We start from the raw sequence: 17238 nt of genomic DNA, 5'->3' as shown, positions 1-17238 counted from the left end.
TTTTTTGGGCTCATAATGACAGTGATCCTATAAGCCAAGACAGAATCCACCCATGTTCACACTAGGGATGACGGAGGTGAGCAGCACAGTGTCTGCTCACACTATACTATGAATTGTGCTGCATACTCACAATCATTGCTGTAATTGCTTTTATGAGCCATACTATTATTTATTAAATCTTTATTTTTCCTGGAAAATCCTGAAAATCATATATATATATATTTTTTTTTTAATCAGGTCCCTATTACCCATTGATATAATTGCATCACAATGTGACACATAAATTCATAGGAATAAATAATGACCAATAAATAAGACAAATACATTATGCAAAAAGGACAACAAATACATTGTCCAGTGACTGAACTCCAATCCTGCACCTCTAAAAACGATGACATTTATTGAAAACTACACAAAAATATAGATATCTTGTATAATTTAAGTAATATGTTACCTTGTTGACTCTTAAACATCATGTCCTAATCATACAAGGGCTAATATTTTCCAAGTTAGTGTCTGACACTTAAGTTCATGTTGATTTAGCTGTCAATCACAAGTACATAATAAAATAAAGTCTGTTACATGCTGACTGGCTGGTATCATGGATCCAGTATTTGTGTTACCAGTTACACTGTAAAAATATTTTACTTTGCATCATCCTGCAATTACTCCAATACCATATCATGTGATGTTATGTCCTGCTTTAACACATACTCTTTCATATATCAGAATGACCGGCTTGGAATTGCATTGAGATGTTTGCACCATGCACCTCTTGAAATGTTAGCTCTTCAGGGTTATACTACAGCAAAGTACCTCTTTGATAGTCAATAAAGATAAGTGAGAATTTGAGTCTTAACACCTGGCAAGTTCACTCAACCATCTCTTACAGTCACTTAGGGTGGTATTACACGGGCCGAGCAGGGCCCGATAATACCTGTAAACGAGCAGCGATCTGCTAGATCGTTGCTCGTTTACTGGACCTATTACAAGGCCCGATAATCGTTTGACAAGAGCTGCAAGGACATCGTTACCGATGTCCTTGCAGCCCTTGCTAAACTGGCATACATTACCCATCCACGTTCCAGGGCTGCTTCTGCGTCAGCTTCTCCCGGGGGTCCCGCGCGCTCTCTAGTGTCACAGCAGCCTGTCAGCTGGTAGGCCGCTCAGCCAATCATAGGCCGGGACCGCCGCGGCCTGTGATTGGCTGAGCGGCCTATCAGCTGACAGGCCGCTGTGACGCTAGAGCGCGCGCGGGACGCAAGGAGAAGCGGACGGCAGGAGCAGCCCTGGAACGTGGATGGGTAATGTATATCGTTAGTCGCCGGCCACGCACCGCTATTACACGCAGCGGTGCGCGGTCGGCGCCCGACGAAAATAGGTTCTAAATTATATCAACGATCAGCCGATGATCGTTGTAATCGGCTGATCGTTGCATTTATTACACGGAGCGATAATCGGCCGAATCGAGCCAATTCGGCCGATTATCGTTCCGTGTAATACCACCCTTAGGCTTTATGCACACAACTGTATTATGGAACCCATAGAGGGTTATGTCATACAGGCATACTGTGTTCATGTAAAAAATATGTGATACTATGTTTCCTCAGATACTGTAAACTTCAGAATACCTTTACAATATGTTGGTATATGGTGGCTTATATGTCATTGTTTTTGGAATTATCTATACTGCTGTTGCAAACTGTTTCTGTAAAATAACATTCATATTACACTGTATAGTCTGCTTTTTTATATTGTACAGGGCACTTTATAAAATATATTTCTGTGCTTAAGTATGACCTAGCAAAGCAGCTTTCTCAATACAGAACTAAGGCTGGGTTCACACTGACGTTTTTCTCTCCGCCACAGTTCCGTTTAGCTGTTCCGTTTTTAAACAACATAAACGGAATCTGACTGATCCATCTAACACTCCATTCATTTCTATGTATTTTTATTGGGCTCCGTTTGTCATATTTGCGCTCCGTTTGCATGTATTCCGTCAGTGATCCGTTTCTGTGAACGGAAAGAGAAATCCTGCATGCAGCTTTTTTCCCTCCGTTTGAAAAAACGAATCATGAACGGAAAGTGCACTTCCGGACAATGAAAAAAAATGAACATTTTGCAATCAGTTTGCACCAGTCTGCTCATCAGTTTTTTGCTTATCCTTTAGACGGATCCGTTAGCAAATAAGAAAAACGTTAGTGTGAACCCAGCCTAACCGTATTGTTAGATATGTTACTGTATGTGTCAGACTGCCAGAAAGGAAAGATTTTAAACAATGGTATCCACCTCTGTCTTGAGAGAACAGGGTAAACTAATTCTAACCAGGGTAAATAAAATAAAAAATACTAAGTTGATGAAAGTGCTTCCTGGCTGATGCCCCTAATCTTGCCCTGCCCTTTGTGGTGCCCTCCTTTGGTAGCGGTCCCTTCCTCAACTACATGCACAGAAAAAATAAAAAGACAGGGATTGTGGCAAAGCAGTAAATTAGTATAAAAGGATACAATTGCAACTTGCCAAAGTAATTCCAGGGAACAGTCACAAGTATAATGTAGTACTGAATGGGACAGTAAATTTACAGTGGCCTACACAGGTTTATTATGTAACATATAGAAACTATATTGTCTGTAGGACTGGCCAAAAATAAAATCTAGATTTTTTTTCCCAAACATTATGCGTGATTCAAATCTCAAATTCCTTTTTTTCTGGTTAAACTCTGTGTACTAACGCCCCCTCCCTCCCCCCACGCGCACACACACACACACACACACACACACACGCATGCACACAAGCCAGTCCCCCTGTAGGCAAATCCCCCATGTAGGCATCACGCCCTTTGTAAAATAAATAAATAAATAACAAACACACACATATTCATTTAGCTTCTGGCCTGTCTCTTGACTTCTCTTCTGTCACTCTTGTGCCGGGGAGCTGGAGGAGACAGCTTCCTCTTGTGGCAGCTGCCAAATACGGCCATAATAGGGTCCTGCTTAATTCCTTGTGTGCTGCGGCATGTAAGTGACACAGAGTTTACTTACATGCTGCAATGTAGAAATTAAAGTATAAAAACATCTTGCTTTTTAACCCTTTTCTTGTTGCAGTGTGTAAGTAAACTTTATGTCACGCTGCAGCACATAAAGTAGCAGGACAGGAGGCTTCCACTTCATCGCTCCTGCACTGCTGTCCTCCACATCGGATGGCACAAGTTTTTTATTTAAAATTTTTTGCTTGTTTTTTTTTAAGATTTAAAAAAAAATCTAATCGTCCTGACCTTCCTCTGGGTAAATTAATCAAATTAATTAATCGCTCAGTCCTTATTTCCTATAGTCCTTTATAACTAGTGAAAGAAAAGCATGTTGTCAGTATTTTACAACAGTGCACATGACTATTAGGGCACAACATGGTAAAAGCAAAATAAGGATCATCTTCTACTAAGAGACACACAAATAATATTACCTGGCATATTTTATACCAGAAATCCAATCCAGCTCAAGCTAATGTAGATGGCAAAGTATGGTACATTGACTGATAAAAATGCATAAACTTTAGGATTATTGTTCCTATTTATACATTTGCTACAACTTGCTTTAGTGCACGTTTCTTAAGGCCAGGGTTTCAAATGTTGGTCTTGATTTAGTCTCCTCTAAATGCTCACCCAAAAATCAGAAATGACTTTTTTAGACTATGTTCACACAGTGTATTTTTTAAGACAAGAAAGGCCGTCACTGGCGATTAAAAACAATGGCCGTTCTTGCCTTAAAATAAAACACTGTATTGAACAACGGCCGTTGTTCAATATGGCCGCTGAAATAATTGGCATGTCAATTATTTCTGGCTGCTAGAGGTGAAACAACAGGCGCTGTTCCCATTTTGTTCACACAATGTATGGCTGTTCTGATGGCTGTTTGTTGCATAGACTTCAATGGTTAATTGGAGTTCAGGCACACCCAAATGTGCCCACATTCCAATTAAAATTAAATGATGTTCCTGTGGCCGATATGGCTGTTTGACATGGCAAAGAATGTCAAAGAATGGCTGTTGTTAATACATAGTGTGAACATTATCTTAATTTGTACACGTGAATGATGTATTAAATAAAATTAGTTCAACAGTAACATTGTGAAAACCATATGCAAGTGTCTGAAGTTTGTTTGTTGTACAGCTCACGCCACTTAAGTTCCAATAAGGACACTTTCTTGTCTAGCCTTGTACATAAAATTTCCGGTAGGTAAAAGGGGATAAGTACTGTCATTTATGGATTTTGTACAAGAGGATAATTCACAGTATTGACTGCTCAATGACACTTATATTTTTATGTTATTCTATATGCAACTAATGGCATGAAAAGCAAACCAAACAGATCATTCAAGCTTTACTTCTGCTTTTATATGATTGATTATCTGATGTTTCTGTGCATACAACTTAAAGAAAGTTCTGGAAATCTGATTTCTTGCTGAAAGGTGAGCAAACAACAGTGGCGCCTCAAATCCCCTGTGTTTCTTGTTGGCTGTTATATGAGTCTAATGGTTTGCAGTGCATAGTTCCTTTCACTACAGGTAGATTTTATTACAAGTTGCTTAAGCATAAAACACTCACACTTTTGTATTTGTACAGCACAAAATGGAAAAACTACTACAATCAACGTTATTACAGGCACAATATTGTCACTTAGTAAATCATTTATGTTGTATGTATGAATTTCACGGCCGTTATTTATTATCATTATCATTAATAGCAGCCGCTGTTTGGCAGCAATGGACGTTATCTGCCCTTATTTTTACCTAGTGGGAACATAGCTTAATAGTGTATCTATTTTTTTTTTATGTAGCTAAGCAATGTGTATTTAGTTCTTTGTATATGGGTACACACAAAATAACTTTACCACATTCATAGCATACCTTCCTATCAGCAATTGGAGGCATAACTAGAATTGGTCAACTTTTGAATGCCCCCCCCCCATCATCAAGTGTAGTCAACAGTGACTATCGCAGAAGTCACTGAACGCTTCACTATCATTTGGAGTAACCTATGCTGCGCCTTAGACATGTCAAAAGTTACTGATCATAGTGGGTGCTCAGCTACTGTAATCTCTAGATACAACTGGGGGACTAAGGAGTGTGTGGCAGTGTGTTACAACTACCATACAGCTGAGTGTCCAACTCTTTTACTCCAGACTCTAATGAAGTGAACAAGCAAGATTTAATTGACAGCCAGAAAAAGACTCTCCCCCGGCTGTATCTTGGGATCACATCGGATCTCAGCAGTGACACTATCTATGCAATCGCCATGTGCCCCTGCCCTTATTCGTGTTTTACTGTCTGCCTTTGTCAACCTCTTGACAAAGGGAGACGCCAAACCACATGTTGGCATGGGCCGATCCAAGGCATACTGTCAATCATTCAAGACCGGTTTCCAAAGATGTTCTGCAGCGGCTGCTGTTTATGCTGTGATTTTTAGTTGCAGGACCCACTACCCCATTACACATGGAAGATGTTTCCCTTATATATTGTTTAATTTTGCACTTCAGTGGCATTTATCAGGTGACTGATGGGTCTGCTTCTAAAGAGTTTTTGCAGCAGCTGCTATCAGAGGTGTAGCTAGGCTCTCCTGCACCGGGGCAAAGATTCAATTTGGCGCCTTGTGTGCCCAGTAAGCACAGGGGGGCCCGTGTTGTTCCTTCACTGCTGGTATATATAGATATATTTAAAGAAGTTTAGATAAGCGATTGTTCAGATGTGCGATTCGCTCATCTCTACTGGCAGCACTAGTGTGGTGTTTACAATATGGGATACATAACATCATATTTACTGTGTACCTGGAATGTTTTTATGAAGAATGATTATCAGGCAGCTCTGGGCTCACTCAGCATTTTTTAAAGTACTTCCATTTTTCCTATTTAAAATTTGGTCCCTAAGTACCTTAATGGAGGTGCCGTTGTCTCCGCTCCCTGCTGTCTGTACCTAAGGAGGCGCCATTGTCTCCGCTCCCTGCTGTCTGTACCTGAGGAGGTGCCGTTGTCTCCGCTCCCTGCTGTCTGTACCTGAGGAGGCGCCGTTGTCTCCGCTCCCTGCTGTCTGTACCTAAGGAGGCGCCATTGTCTCCGCTCCCTGCTGTCTGTACCTGTGAATTAGGAGATTAAGCTTCCTGATCTATCTCCAGTGTGACACCTAGTGTAGTGGGATTTTATGGTGTCGTCTCCTAATGCACAGGTACGCTCAGCAGTAGAGTTGATCGAACCTTGGGAAATCCTAGGTTCGATTGAACTCGAACATTCATGAAGCTGCCGCATTTGACTGCTGATGCCTTACCGGTCCGTGGGGAAGGAGGAGAGTGCCTGGGTACCGCCTGGAATTCCGCGATTCAGCCTATTACCTAGGCTATTACCTAGGCTGAATCCCAGAATTCCAGGCAGTACTCGGGCACTCTCCTCCTTCCCCACGGACCAGATAGGCATCAGCAATCTAACGCGGCAGGTTTGTGAATGTCCGAGTTAGATCGAACCTAGGATTTCTTGAGGTTCGATCAACTCCACTCAGCAGCGGAGACAACAGCAGCAGTACCTCCAGTAAGGTATTCCATCACCAAATTCAAAATAGAAATAATTTAGAAAAATTACTCTTGTATCATGGTCGCTGTATATACAGACACAGGTGCTTTATAGATCGGTGTAGGGAACCTTGGCTCCCCAGCTGTTGCAAAACTACAACTCCTCAACACACTTGGACAGTCAAAGCTAAAACTTTAGCCAGACATGATGGGAGTTGTAGTTCTTCAACCTCTGGAGAGCCAAGGTTCCCTACCTCTGCAGATAGTAGGTGAGGTTTATATAAATGTGATATATATTTGCAGAGGGCAGTTATTAAGGGGTTAAGTATAGAATATTGTACAACCAGACCAGACCCCTAAATAGACACTGGACACTCTCTTGTGTGTTTCTCCCATCCCAGACTGGTGTCACCCTGTACCCTTCTTCCCCCCTCCCCACTCCAGACTGGGCACCCTTCACCCCCCTCCCCAGACTGTGCATCCCTGATTGTCCTCCCCTTTCCACACACCTGTATCTTCTTTCTTCCTCCTCCATAGTGCAGTGTACATACAGGACCTGCGGTGACATCATAGTAACATGTCAAGGTCCTTCACCATCTACACAGTAACTTTTCTGTACTGTCTCCTGGCTGCTGTTTAGCCTTGATTTGCACAAAATCTCAGTAAAAGTGCAGCAATTTTGCGCAAATTATAGCTAAACAGCAGCCAGGAGACAGTACAGTATGGGAAATACCTCTGCTGATCAAGTTAAAATCGTCCCCTGCCTCCCCACACTGACAGAGGGCAGGAGGCTTCCAGGCTGCCTCATCCACTGTGATCCTACTCTCTCTGCTCCCTGTGATGCCCCCCCCCCCCGGTCTCTGCCCCCCCCTCCTTACGGCTTTGACTGATATTAATGCACACACACCATTGTCACAGACACTACTGACACACATACATACACACACACAAACACACACACACACACACTCCATGTATACACACACACTGGCTGACACATACAGATACATGCACATACTCACTGACACACTGCAGTTACAGTTTTCCTCTCTACCTTTCTTTAGTCAGACCAATGTCAATACAGCAACTCTAAGGACCTGCGGGTCATGTGACTAAGGTCCTCAATAACTCCCTTCTGAGTGCAGGGCCCTCTGTTGTGGTGGGTGGGCTATAGTACACACCATTCCTGGTTAGCTAGTTTCAGGTCAAAGGTCATGAATGACGTACAGGGCTGAGCAGGCCGCCAAGCCCTTCAATGTGAGGGCTGGTACAGGGCCCCCTACATTGAAGGGCCTAGTGGCCTGCTCAGCCCTGTAATGTCCCTGGTTAGCCATTCAGGACCTTATATTACATTTTTTATCATACTGGACAAGGACAAATAGCACTACATGTAGTCTTGGCCCTGATTTAGACCCTTGTCCAACATGCAGAGCTCAGAACTAAGTATATAATACTGGTATATTGTATGGAGTATGCTTTTTATTTTTTTCATTTACTCTGAGAGACTGCTAGTCCTGAAAAGGACTATTGGGTGCTTTTGTAAGCTAATTGCCTATCTAACTAACTAACCACACTAAGCCCTACATTTGCTCTGTCCCTGCTTCAGCAACAGACAGCAAGTGAATTGAGCATCAGGATACCTGGGTCTATATTTACACAGGTCATCTGATGTGGCTGATCAAGCATTGCTATGCTTGCAGCCAACATGGCTGTGGCGTAGGAGGATGTGCCAGCCCCTTCCCTGCATGTTTATTGGCTCAATAAAGACTCCAAATATACGAGGAAGAGACTATAATTTTTACTCCGCCACGCAGTACTCGGCCAAGTATCAAGTACTTTCAAGTGCCCTGATACTTAAACGAATAGTGAGTTTGATTGAGCATGAGTCTCCCACGCATCAGCTGATGCGTCGGAATTTCCTGTCTGCCCAGAACTAGTAAAGAAGGGAACCGTGGCTGGGTACTTGGGAAACTGGCACTGGTGGGAGAGTGGGCCCTGTAAGTATAACCCTTTTTTAGTTTTTCTAACGGTTTTAAAAACACTCCCAGCCCAGGAACCCCTTTAAAGTGACTCTGTACCCACAATCTGACCCCCCCAAACCACTTGTTTATACCTTCGGATGTCTGCTTTTAATCCAAGATCTGTCCTTGGGTCCATTCGGAAGGTGATGCAGTTATTGTCCTAAAAAACTACTTTTAAACTTGCAGCCCCATGCCCAACGGGAGTATCTGTGCCCTAACCTTGCACCACCCCTCCGTCCCTCCTCCCCACCCTCTTCATTATTAGGAATGGCCCTGGAACATTTTCTCCATGCTGAACGTTGCACAGGTGGCCTAACGATTTAGCCCATGTGCCGGGTGACAAGGTGAGGATTAGGAGACAATCTGCCTGGAGCATTCCTAATGATAAAGAGGGTGGGGAGGAGGGATGCAGAGGTTGTGCCAGCCTAATGCATACACAATCTAAGCCCTAAGGGTATAAAATAAAAGGACAAAAAAACCTGCTGCAATGACAGAACACTAGAACCATGAGAATAGTAAATGGCCACAGTGTCCTATGTTCAGTGTACAGGGATATCACTGGAACACTCCTTTCTGGAGACTCTGAAGTGGCGATGTTGGACTGGTGGTGCAGATTCGAGGTAGGTATAGATATTTTTTTTTTACTTGTCCCTCTATTCCCTGCCCCTGTGTAATTTAGTATGAAAAGTGCAGAAAACTGATAAGAGGCAGTTACTGAAATCTAATATGTCTACTTCCTTATTTTTATTTCATTTTATGTACATTATTATGTGGGTATCCAAAAACATATTTTTAAAGAATATGTTTTTTTTCAAATTTACTCTATATTTTAAAATTATTCTAAAATCCTGCAGTTTCCATTCCCATTACTAGAACATAACTGTTTTGTCTGTGTTGATAAAGCTGTTGTAAAATGGTGTGTATGGTATTACAACAAAAGACTTCATCAGTAGTTCACAGATCAGCCTCTCTCCTCATGGAATGACTTCTTCAAATGTCACAGAGTAGGCCCAGAAATGTTTCCAATTCATGTCTATGTGACAGGTCCTGTCTATTGTTATCTATGTGTGGAAGAACCTAATAAGGCTTTTTGGGATTACTTTTGTAATGATTGACAAAGACCAACATCAGGAACATCATTAAACAATAATTTATGTAATATATATAATATACTGTATTGTAATCCGTATTCTTCTTCCTCTGCTTCTTCTTCTTCCTCCAGCCATTCTTCTGCGATTAATACAGCCCGAACTGCTCCATTTAAACAATGTTTCAAAGCCCTCGGCGGTGACAGGTGTGCTATTTTTGGTTCCGATCGGATTTTTAATTTTTTAGAAACTTACGTTTAAAGATCCCTACTTTCCCATAGGAAATAATAGCTCATTGGAAATAATGGCCACACTGTAAACGCTAACAGCCAATCACAGCACATATGCAAATAGCTGAAATGCAGAAGCTAATAGAAATACTAAGGTCATGTCAGTCAGTGCTTCACAACATCCACACAGTCACATGTCCAATATTGCCCAGTAGAAGATGGAAGGTCCCTAACTATTTTGTCTCACTGACATGAGTAAGATTGTCATGGTAACCGAGCAATGTTATTTACTATCATAAGTAGCAGAGTTCAGTCAGCAAAGGAACAGAGCTGAGGCAGCTGTGTAGCAGAGCCGATACCTAAACTATGTAGCAGAGCTGAACCAGCCGTGTAGCAGAGACGATACCCGTACTACGTAGCAGAGCTGAGGCAACCGTGTATCAGAGCCAACACCCGCACTGCGTAGCAGAGCTGATGCAGCCATGTAGCAGAGCCGACACTTGCACTATGTAGCAAAGCTGAGGCAGCCGTGTAGCAGAGCCAACACCCGCACTACGTAGCAGAGCTGAGCCAGATGTGTAGCAGAGCTGACACTTGCACTACGTACGTAAAGGGACGATACCCAAGTCGCTCTTAAAGGGATGGTACCCAAGTCTCTCTTAAAGGGACGGTACCCAAGTCACTCTTAAAGGGATGGTACATAAGTCACTCTTAAAGGGACAGTAATCAAGTTGTTCTTAAAGGGCAGGGGTCAAAGTCACTCCAAAAGGGACAGCCCTAAAGTTGCTCTTTAGAGGATGGTACCTAAGTCTTTTTTAAAGGGACAATACTTAAGCTGGTCTTAAAGGGACAGTATATAGGTCACTCAAAGCATTAGCACCAAAGTCACTCCTTAAGGGACAGTTACTGTCCAAAGCAATAACAAATCCCCATGAAAAACCTCTTCTGCTTTGGACAGTTGCTGTCATGGACAGAGGTGGCAGCAGACAGCACTGTATCAGACTGGAAAGAATACCCCTCTTCTTACAGGACATACAACAACTGATAAGTATTGGAAGACTTTTTTTTTTAAATAAAAGTTAGTTACAAATCTGTATACCTTTCTGAGACCAGTTGATTTAAAAAAAAAAAATTTCTGCGGAGTATGTGTGAATTTCTTTTCTTTTTTTTTAAATAAAGCCATTTGTATACTCATCTTATAATTTGTAATTGTGTCTATACTCAATAATGTTTCAAATTCCTTCATAGACATTCATCTTCATAGTGCAGCACTAAGTAGTGTTATTCTTTCAGGTGACCCGTAACAGTTTAATATGCTCTCTTAAAACACAATGTTATGGGCTTTTTACTTTTGGAGACTCTTAATATACCTACACCTTAGATAAAGATTTGCCACCAGATAAGTATCTGTTTATTCTTTAGGGAGTTCAACAATGGATATAGCAAAATGACTCAAGAATTCATGACCCCAGCTTGTAGTCAACATTCTATGAGCCTTGGTCAGTCAAGAAGACTTTAGAAAGCATTGGCATAAAATAACAAAAAAAGGATTGTTTTCGGTTAGAAAACTATGTCAACATTAATTAAAAGATGTTCAAACAAGGTGTGTTTCTTGTTGCTAGTTGGTATATTGGCAGATGAATAAAACAAGGAATCTAGTTAGACCTGAACTGTTATAGACCCTCGGACAGAAGGCAACTAGACTGTTGTAACTTTACAGCCACTTTATTAATTTCCTGCAAACACAATCCATCACCAATTTGTCAATGAAAGCATGTTAAACAATTAGTTATAGTAAAAATGTGGAGCTAAAAAAACCCCCAAAACATTAGATTGACGTGTCCTATAGAATTTAGTGACAACCTTGGTTTTGTCTTCATACCTCTGGAGCCAAAAAGATGGTAAATACTGATGTCTGGGGTTGTCTTACCTGTCAGACAAATGTTACGTCTATCAGTTCTTAAAGAGTGATTTTTGGGTATTGTAAAAATGTATCGGCATTTCTGAAATAATATATGGTGTAATAGATGTTCTATATGCTAATTGACCACATATATGCATTTCTGTTTAGGGAGCAGATGCATGTATTGGTATATGGTCACAGCTTGAGCAGATTGGTTAGCTATATTTGATATATATTAGAGATGAGCGAACCTCAGCAAGTCCATCTGAACCTGATCGTTCGGCATTTGATCAGCGGGGGCTGCTGAAGTTGGATAAAGCTCTAAGGTTGTCTGGAAGACATGGATACAGCTAATGACTATATCTATGTTTTCTGCATAGCCTTAGGACTTTATCCAATTTCAGCAGCCACCGCTAATCAAATGCCGAACGCTCAAGTTCAGATAGACTCAAGCATGCTCGAGGTTCGCTCATATATATATATATATGTTTTCAATGGTGGTTGGGGTTGTTTTTGTAAAATAAAGATATCTTTGTGGTAGCATACCATTTGCAAAACTATAAACTTACACTAGATGACTTGGTCGGAGCATTACCAAAACAAAAGATATTGTGGGACGTACATTGTATTAAGTGTTAAATTGGTTTTCCAGGAAATTCTTTATTTAATTTTTTTGTCCTATTCTTAAAGCAAATATACATCACTTTTTTTTAACATTACCTGTTTGGTGCCAGCATGAGGATCCCTGTAGTGCGGTCCTTTTTACCAAATATCGCCTGGTTCCCATGCTCGGCGTTGCTCTCTTCTTGTGCACCGGCCCAGCTCTCTGCACTGGAGGTTGGCCCAGTGCCCCCAGGTCAGTCTCCCATTAGAATTAATGAATGTACGTCACAGAGAGGAGGGAAAATCGTCACACTGGGGGGCGCTGGGACCACCCCCAGTGCATCGAGCCAGACTGGTGCATGAAAAGAGAATGGCGTGGGAGTGATATGAATAAAGGACCACATCACTGGAATTCCTGCGTCGGCCAGTTAGTTGAAAAAATTAGGCCTTTCCTCTCCTGTAATACATAGATGACATGGTTTCTCTTCTCCCTCCAACTCTGCTCTCATGCTTTGCCAACATATTATTGAGCTGAGTAGGTCACAGGTCATATGATGATCCATTACCTATGAGCAGGGCTGCATCTGCCATGCGGCAAAGTGAAGACTGCCCGACAGAATATGCGTGCAGAAGCAGGGACTTCAGTCTGACACTGGACTTCCTGCTCCTCCACTCTACAGACACCCCTGCTGTCAGCTGTGTCTGTGTCCCTATAAGGGCTACATTAGGCCTGCGATCTAAAGTGATCTGGAGCAGCCAGTAAGGTCTTTCTGGTCAGGCTGCTCCATAAGATCAGCGAGCAGCCTGAATGAGGAAGCAATCAGGAGGCCACAGCAGCATGGGAATGATTGGTGAAGTGATGAGGTGAGTAGTGTTTTTTTGTTTTTTACTTGTATAGGGGTGAGGAGAGTGTTAGTAAGGTGTGGAGCCTACAATGTTTGATAGATGCTGTGGGAACAAGTCATGACTAACAGAAGTCTTCATGATGGGGCAGATCAAACGGAGAAGAAAAGAGAAAGTGAATGACTCTGATGAGAGAAGACGTCACCTGTGAGTCACTGGATGTAACTGCACCCTGATTACTATACTGTCATTAGGGGTAATGCTAGCTTCTGTACAGTGTTTTTTTATGTTTTATTTTTTTATTAAGTAGCTGTACTGGTATTGTTTAATCATTAAGCAGTGGCAGTATGTTCAAGATATGGTATTATTTTTCCCTTGTGTAGAGGTATTATTTTGTCACTATGGGGTGGGTATATGCTATCCTTGTGTAGAGGTATTATTTGTAGTGATGAGCAAGTACTAAAATGCTCGGGTGCTGGTTACTCAAAACGAATATCTCCCAAAACTCGAGTGCTCATTTCGAGTAACGAACGCCATTGAAGTCAATAGGAAACTCGAGCATTTTTGCAGGGGACCCAAGTTCGGTAGAGGGAAGGTCGTGTGAAAACCTGTCAACCTCAGAAAATGATGGAAACACCACGGAAAAGGACAGGAAACAGCAGGGGCAGCATGTATGGATGCCTCTAAAGCTGCATAATGGCACCATTACGCCAAACAGCTGTGGGATACAATCTGTTGGTGGCTGCACTTATACACACTCTGTGACACCCCCTTTACACTGAACAAGCAGTAGTGAACTTAATTATGCCTTGCATAAGAAATACAGAAATCAGAAAATATAGTGGAGGGCCCAATAAAATAGTACTGAGCACTTATTAGGGGTCTGTGTGCAACACCTAATGTCCCCTTTCTGCCAGCAGCCAATCACCACAGTGTGCTGCTGAAATTGTGGTAGGTGCACTGCAAGTCCCAGCCAGCAGTCTGTAGTAATACAATTTAAAAACAATTTAAAGCCCTTATAAGGGCTGTTTGGTTGTTTCGCTAGTATTCCCTGCCTACTGGAATGCTAATTCCCTACCGCTCTCCCTGACCAGCAGCAGCTCTGTCCCTAATCTCTTCCAGCATATGTCTGAAGCGAGCACTACCGGACGCAATTTTTATATGGCAGGGTCATCTGATCTGGCCAGCCAATCGCTGCTATCGACATGTTTGGGTCCCACGTGATCACAGGATGTATCAAAGATTGTCCTGCATGTTTATTGGCTGAGAAAAAGTGCCAGGAAACGGATGATGAGATTTTCTCGAGTATCGCGAGATGCTCGCCCGAGTAACGAGTACCATTGAGTACGCTAATACTTGAACGAGTACCAAGCTCGGACGAGCAGGTTCGCTCATCACTAATTATTTGGTGTTCATATAATGTTCATCTCAGTTTAGTGGGCTTTGATCAGGAGCAGTATGATGGGCGGGGGTTGGGGGCGTTGGGGCGCTATTTCAATGCTTGCCTTGACCCTGCCTATGAGGCTCCTCAGGACACAGGGCTGTAAGCTGCAGCCTGTACTGTCCGCCTGTTTATTCCACCAGGTATATTGATCTTATTACAATCTTTTAGTAATGTTTTTTTCCGAAATTTTGCCACCTATCTTGAAAAAAATGCCATAGACAGAACAGGGAATTATTCTGAAAATACTATCACTGAGCTAAAAGAGGCAATGGCATATTGACAATCTCATATTGCTCTATTGACTCCCAGATAATTTATAGCCACAGGGTATATTACATAGTACATAAAATGATGATTTTGCAGAGTTCAGTATGACACTGTTAGCTTGTTGTATAAGTGGTCTAATTAACAAAAAATAATAACTAATGAAATGTGATAATTTTACCAAAATAATATCTCATTAAATCATCCAGCACTGAAGGCTGTCTAATAGAGATGTGTTTCTAGGGACTTCTTATCAGTATCCCAGAGCGAGAGATATAATGAACTATATGAACTAAATGTGACGATCTTCTGAACTATTCTTTTGGCTATGTTCACACATCGTTTTTTTTGTTGTAAAGATAACTGTATGCCAAGTTATCGAAATGCCAGTTCGGTATCCAGGAAGTCTTGTTTCTGGGTTACTACATTACCCCTAATTCGTTTGGTATGGACCCCCTTAAAGTTACTGCCATTGAAAACTGGGAGCGACCCATTAACCTGAAGGCCCTGCAAAGGTTCTTTGGATTCGACAATTACTATCGAAAATGTATTAAAGACTTCTCACTGGTAGCCAAATCACTTACGGATTTGATTAGGAAGGGGGCGGACTTAGTCAACTGGTCCCCAGAAGCGATCATGGCATTTAATAAACTTTGGCGATGTTTGACAGAAGCTCCAGTGCTGGCTCAGCCTGATTTTGAGTGGAAGTGGACGCGGTGGGAGCAGTGTTATCCCAGGGATCTAGCACTTTTACCAACCTTCGTCCTGTTGCCTACTTTTCCAGGAAGTTCTCCCAGGCCAAATGTAATTATAATATTGGCACTAGAGAATTATTGGCTATCAAGATGGCGTTTGATGAGTGGAGGCACTTCCTGGAGGGTGCCAAAAATAAGGTGGTCATGCTTACTGACCATAAGAATCTGGTGTACTTAGACAGTGCTAAACGTCTCACCTCACGTCAAGCCAGGTGGGCCCTGTTTTACTCAAGGTTTATCTTTGAAATCACGTACTGGCCTGGTTCCAAAAATGTCAAGGCTGAAGCCCTATTTTTTTACATCAAAAATTCTCCCAGGAACCAGCCCTATACGATTTTAAACCCTACAACAGGACCTGGTGACCCAGATCGCTAGTCTCAGTCCCTGGCACCCTGAAATACTCTGGACTCCTGCTTGTCTGTACCTCCAGATCTTCGTCTCCGGGTCTTGGAGGAAATTCATAGCTCTGTGTTGGCTGGGTGGCAGGAACCTGGGCCTTCCTGGGCCCGTGATGTGAAAGCTTTTGTTGAGGCTTGTGAGACTTGTGCTAGGTCCAAGGTCCCTCGAAGGCCACCTGAAGGATTATTACATCCGCTAGCGGTGCCTACGAGACCATGGACACATATCTCGATGGACTTCATTACTGACCTGCACCTGTCCAGGGGAAAACTGTCATTTGGGTAGTTGTGGATAGATTTTCCAAGATGTGCCATCTTATTCCTCTGTCTAAACTTTGGCTACGCTATTTATTAATCATATTCTACGTTTGCATGGCATCCCTGAGAATGTTTCAGATAGGGGTGTTCAGTTTGTGGCGAAGTTTTGGAGAGAATTCTGGGAAAAGTTGGGTATCTCGTTATCTTTCTCGTCTGCCTTCCATCCGCAGACGAATGGTCAGACCAAGAGAATTAACCAGTCCCTAGAGCAATTTCTGAGGTGTTTCGTGGCTGATGCCCAGGACAAATGGAGAGACTTTATATCTCTAGCTGAATTTGCCTTGAATAATCATGAACAGCGCTCGCCATTCTTTTGTAATTTTGTTTTTAATCCTAGGTATTCCTCTACTCATGCCGCTGAATCAGTAAACCCTTCAGCTGAAGCCATATTCTCTAAACTGTGCACAGTTTGGGCCCAAGCTCATCAGAGCTTGGTTAAAGCCCAAGAGCAATACAAAAAACATGCTAATAAAAGACGTATACCTGGCCATCAATATGGAGTAGGGGAAAAGGTCTGGTTGTCAACGAGAAATCTAAGGTTAAGGGTACAATCCGGTAAACTGGCACCTAAGTATGTTGGTCCATACACCATTGTGGAAGTGATTAATCTTGTTTAGACCTTTAGATTAAAACTGCCTGTATCATTTCGCATACATAATGTGTTCCATAAAGCACTTTTGAAAAAGTATGTTCCTCTGGTTGCGCCGTCTTCTCCTCCTGCTCCCCTGGTCATCCAGGGGGAGTTGGAGTAAGAGGTAGAAAAAATTCTAAATTCTTGCTGGGTACAAGGGTCTTTGCAGTATTTGGTCCTTTGGAAAGGTTTTG

This window comes from Dendropsophus ebraccatus, chromosome 3 (assembly GCF_027789765.1).
Source record: "Dendropsophus ebraccatus isolate aDenEbr1 chromosome 3, aDenEbr1.pat, whole genome shotgun sequence".
In the NCBI taxonomy this organism is placed as follows: Eukaryota; Metazoa; Chordata; class Amphibia; order Anura; family Hylidae; genus Dendropsophus; species Dendropsophus ebraccatus.
The sequence above is the reverse complement of the archived record's forward strand: the minus strand, read 5'-3'. Positions refer to the sequence as shown.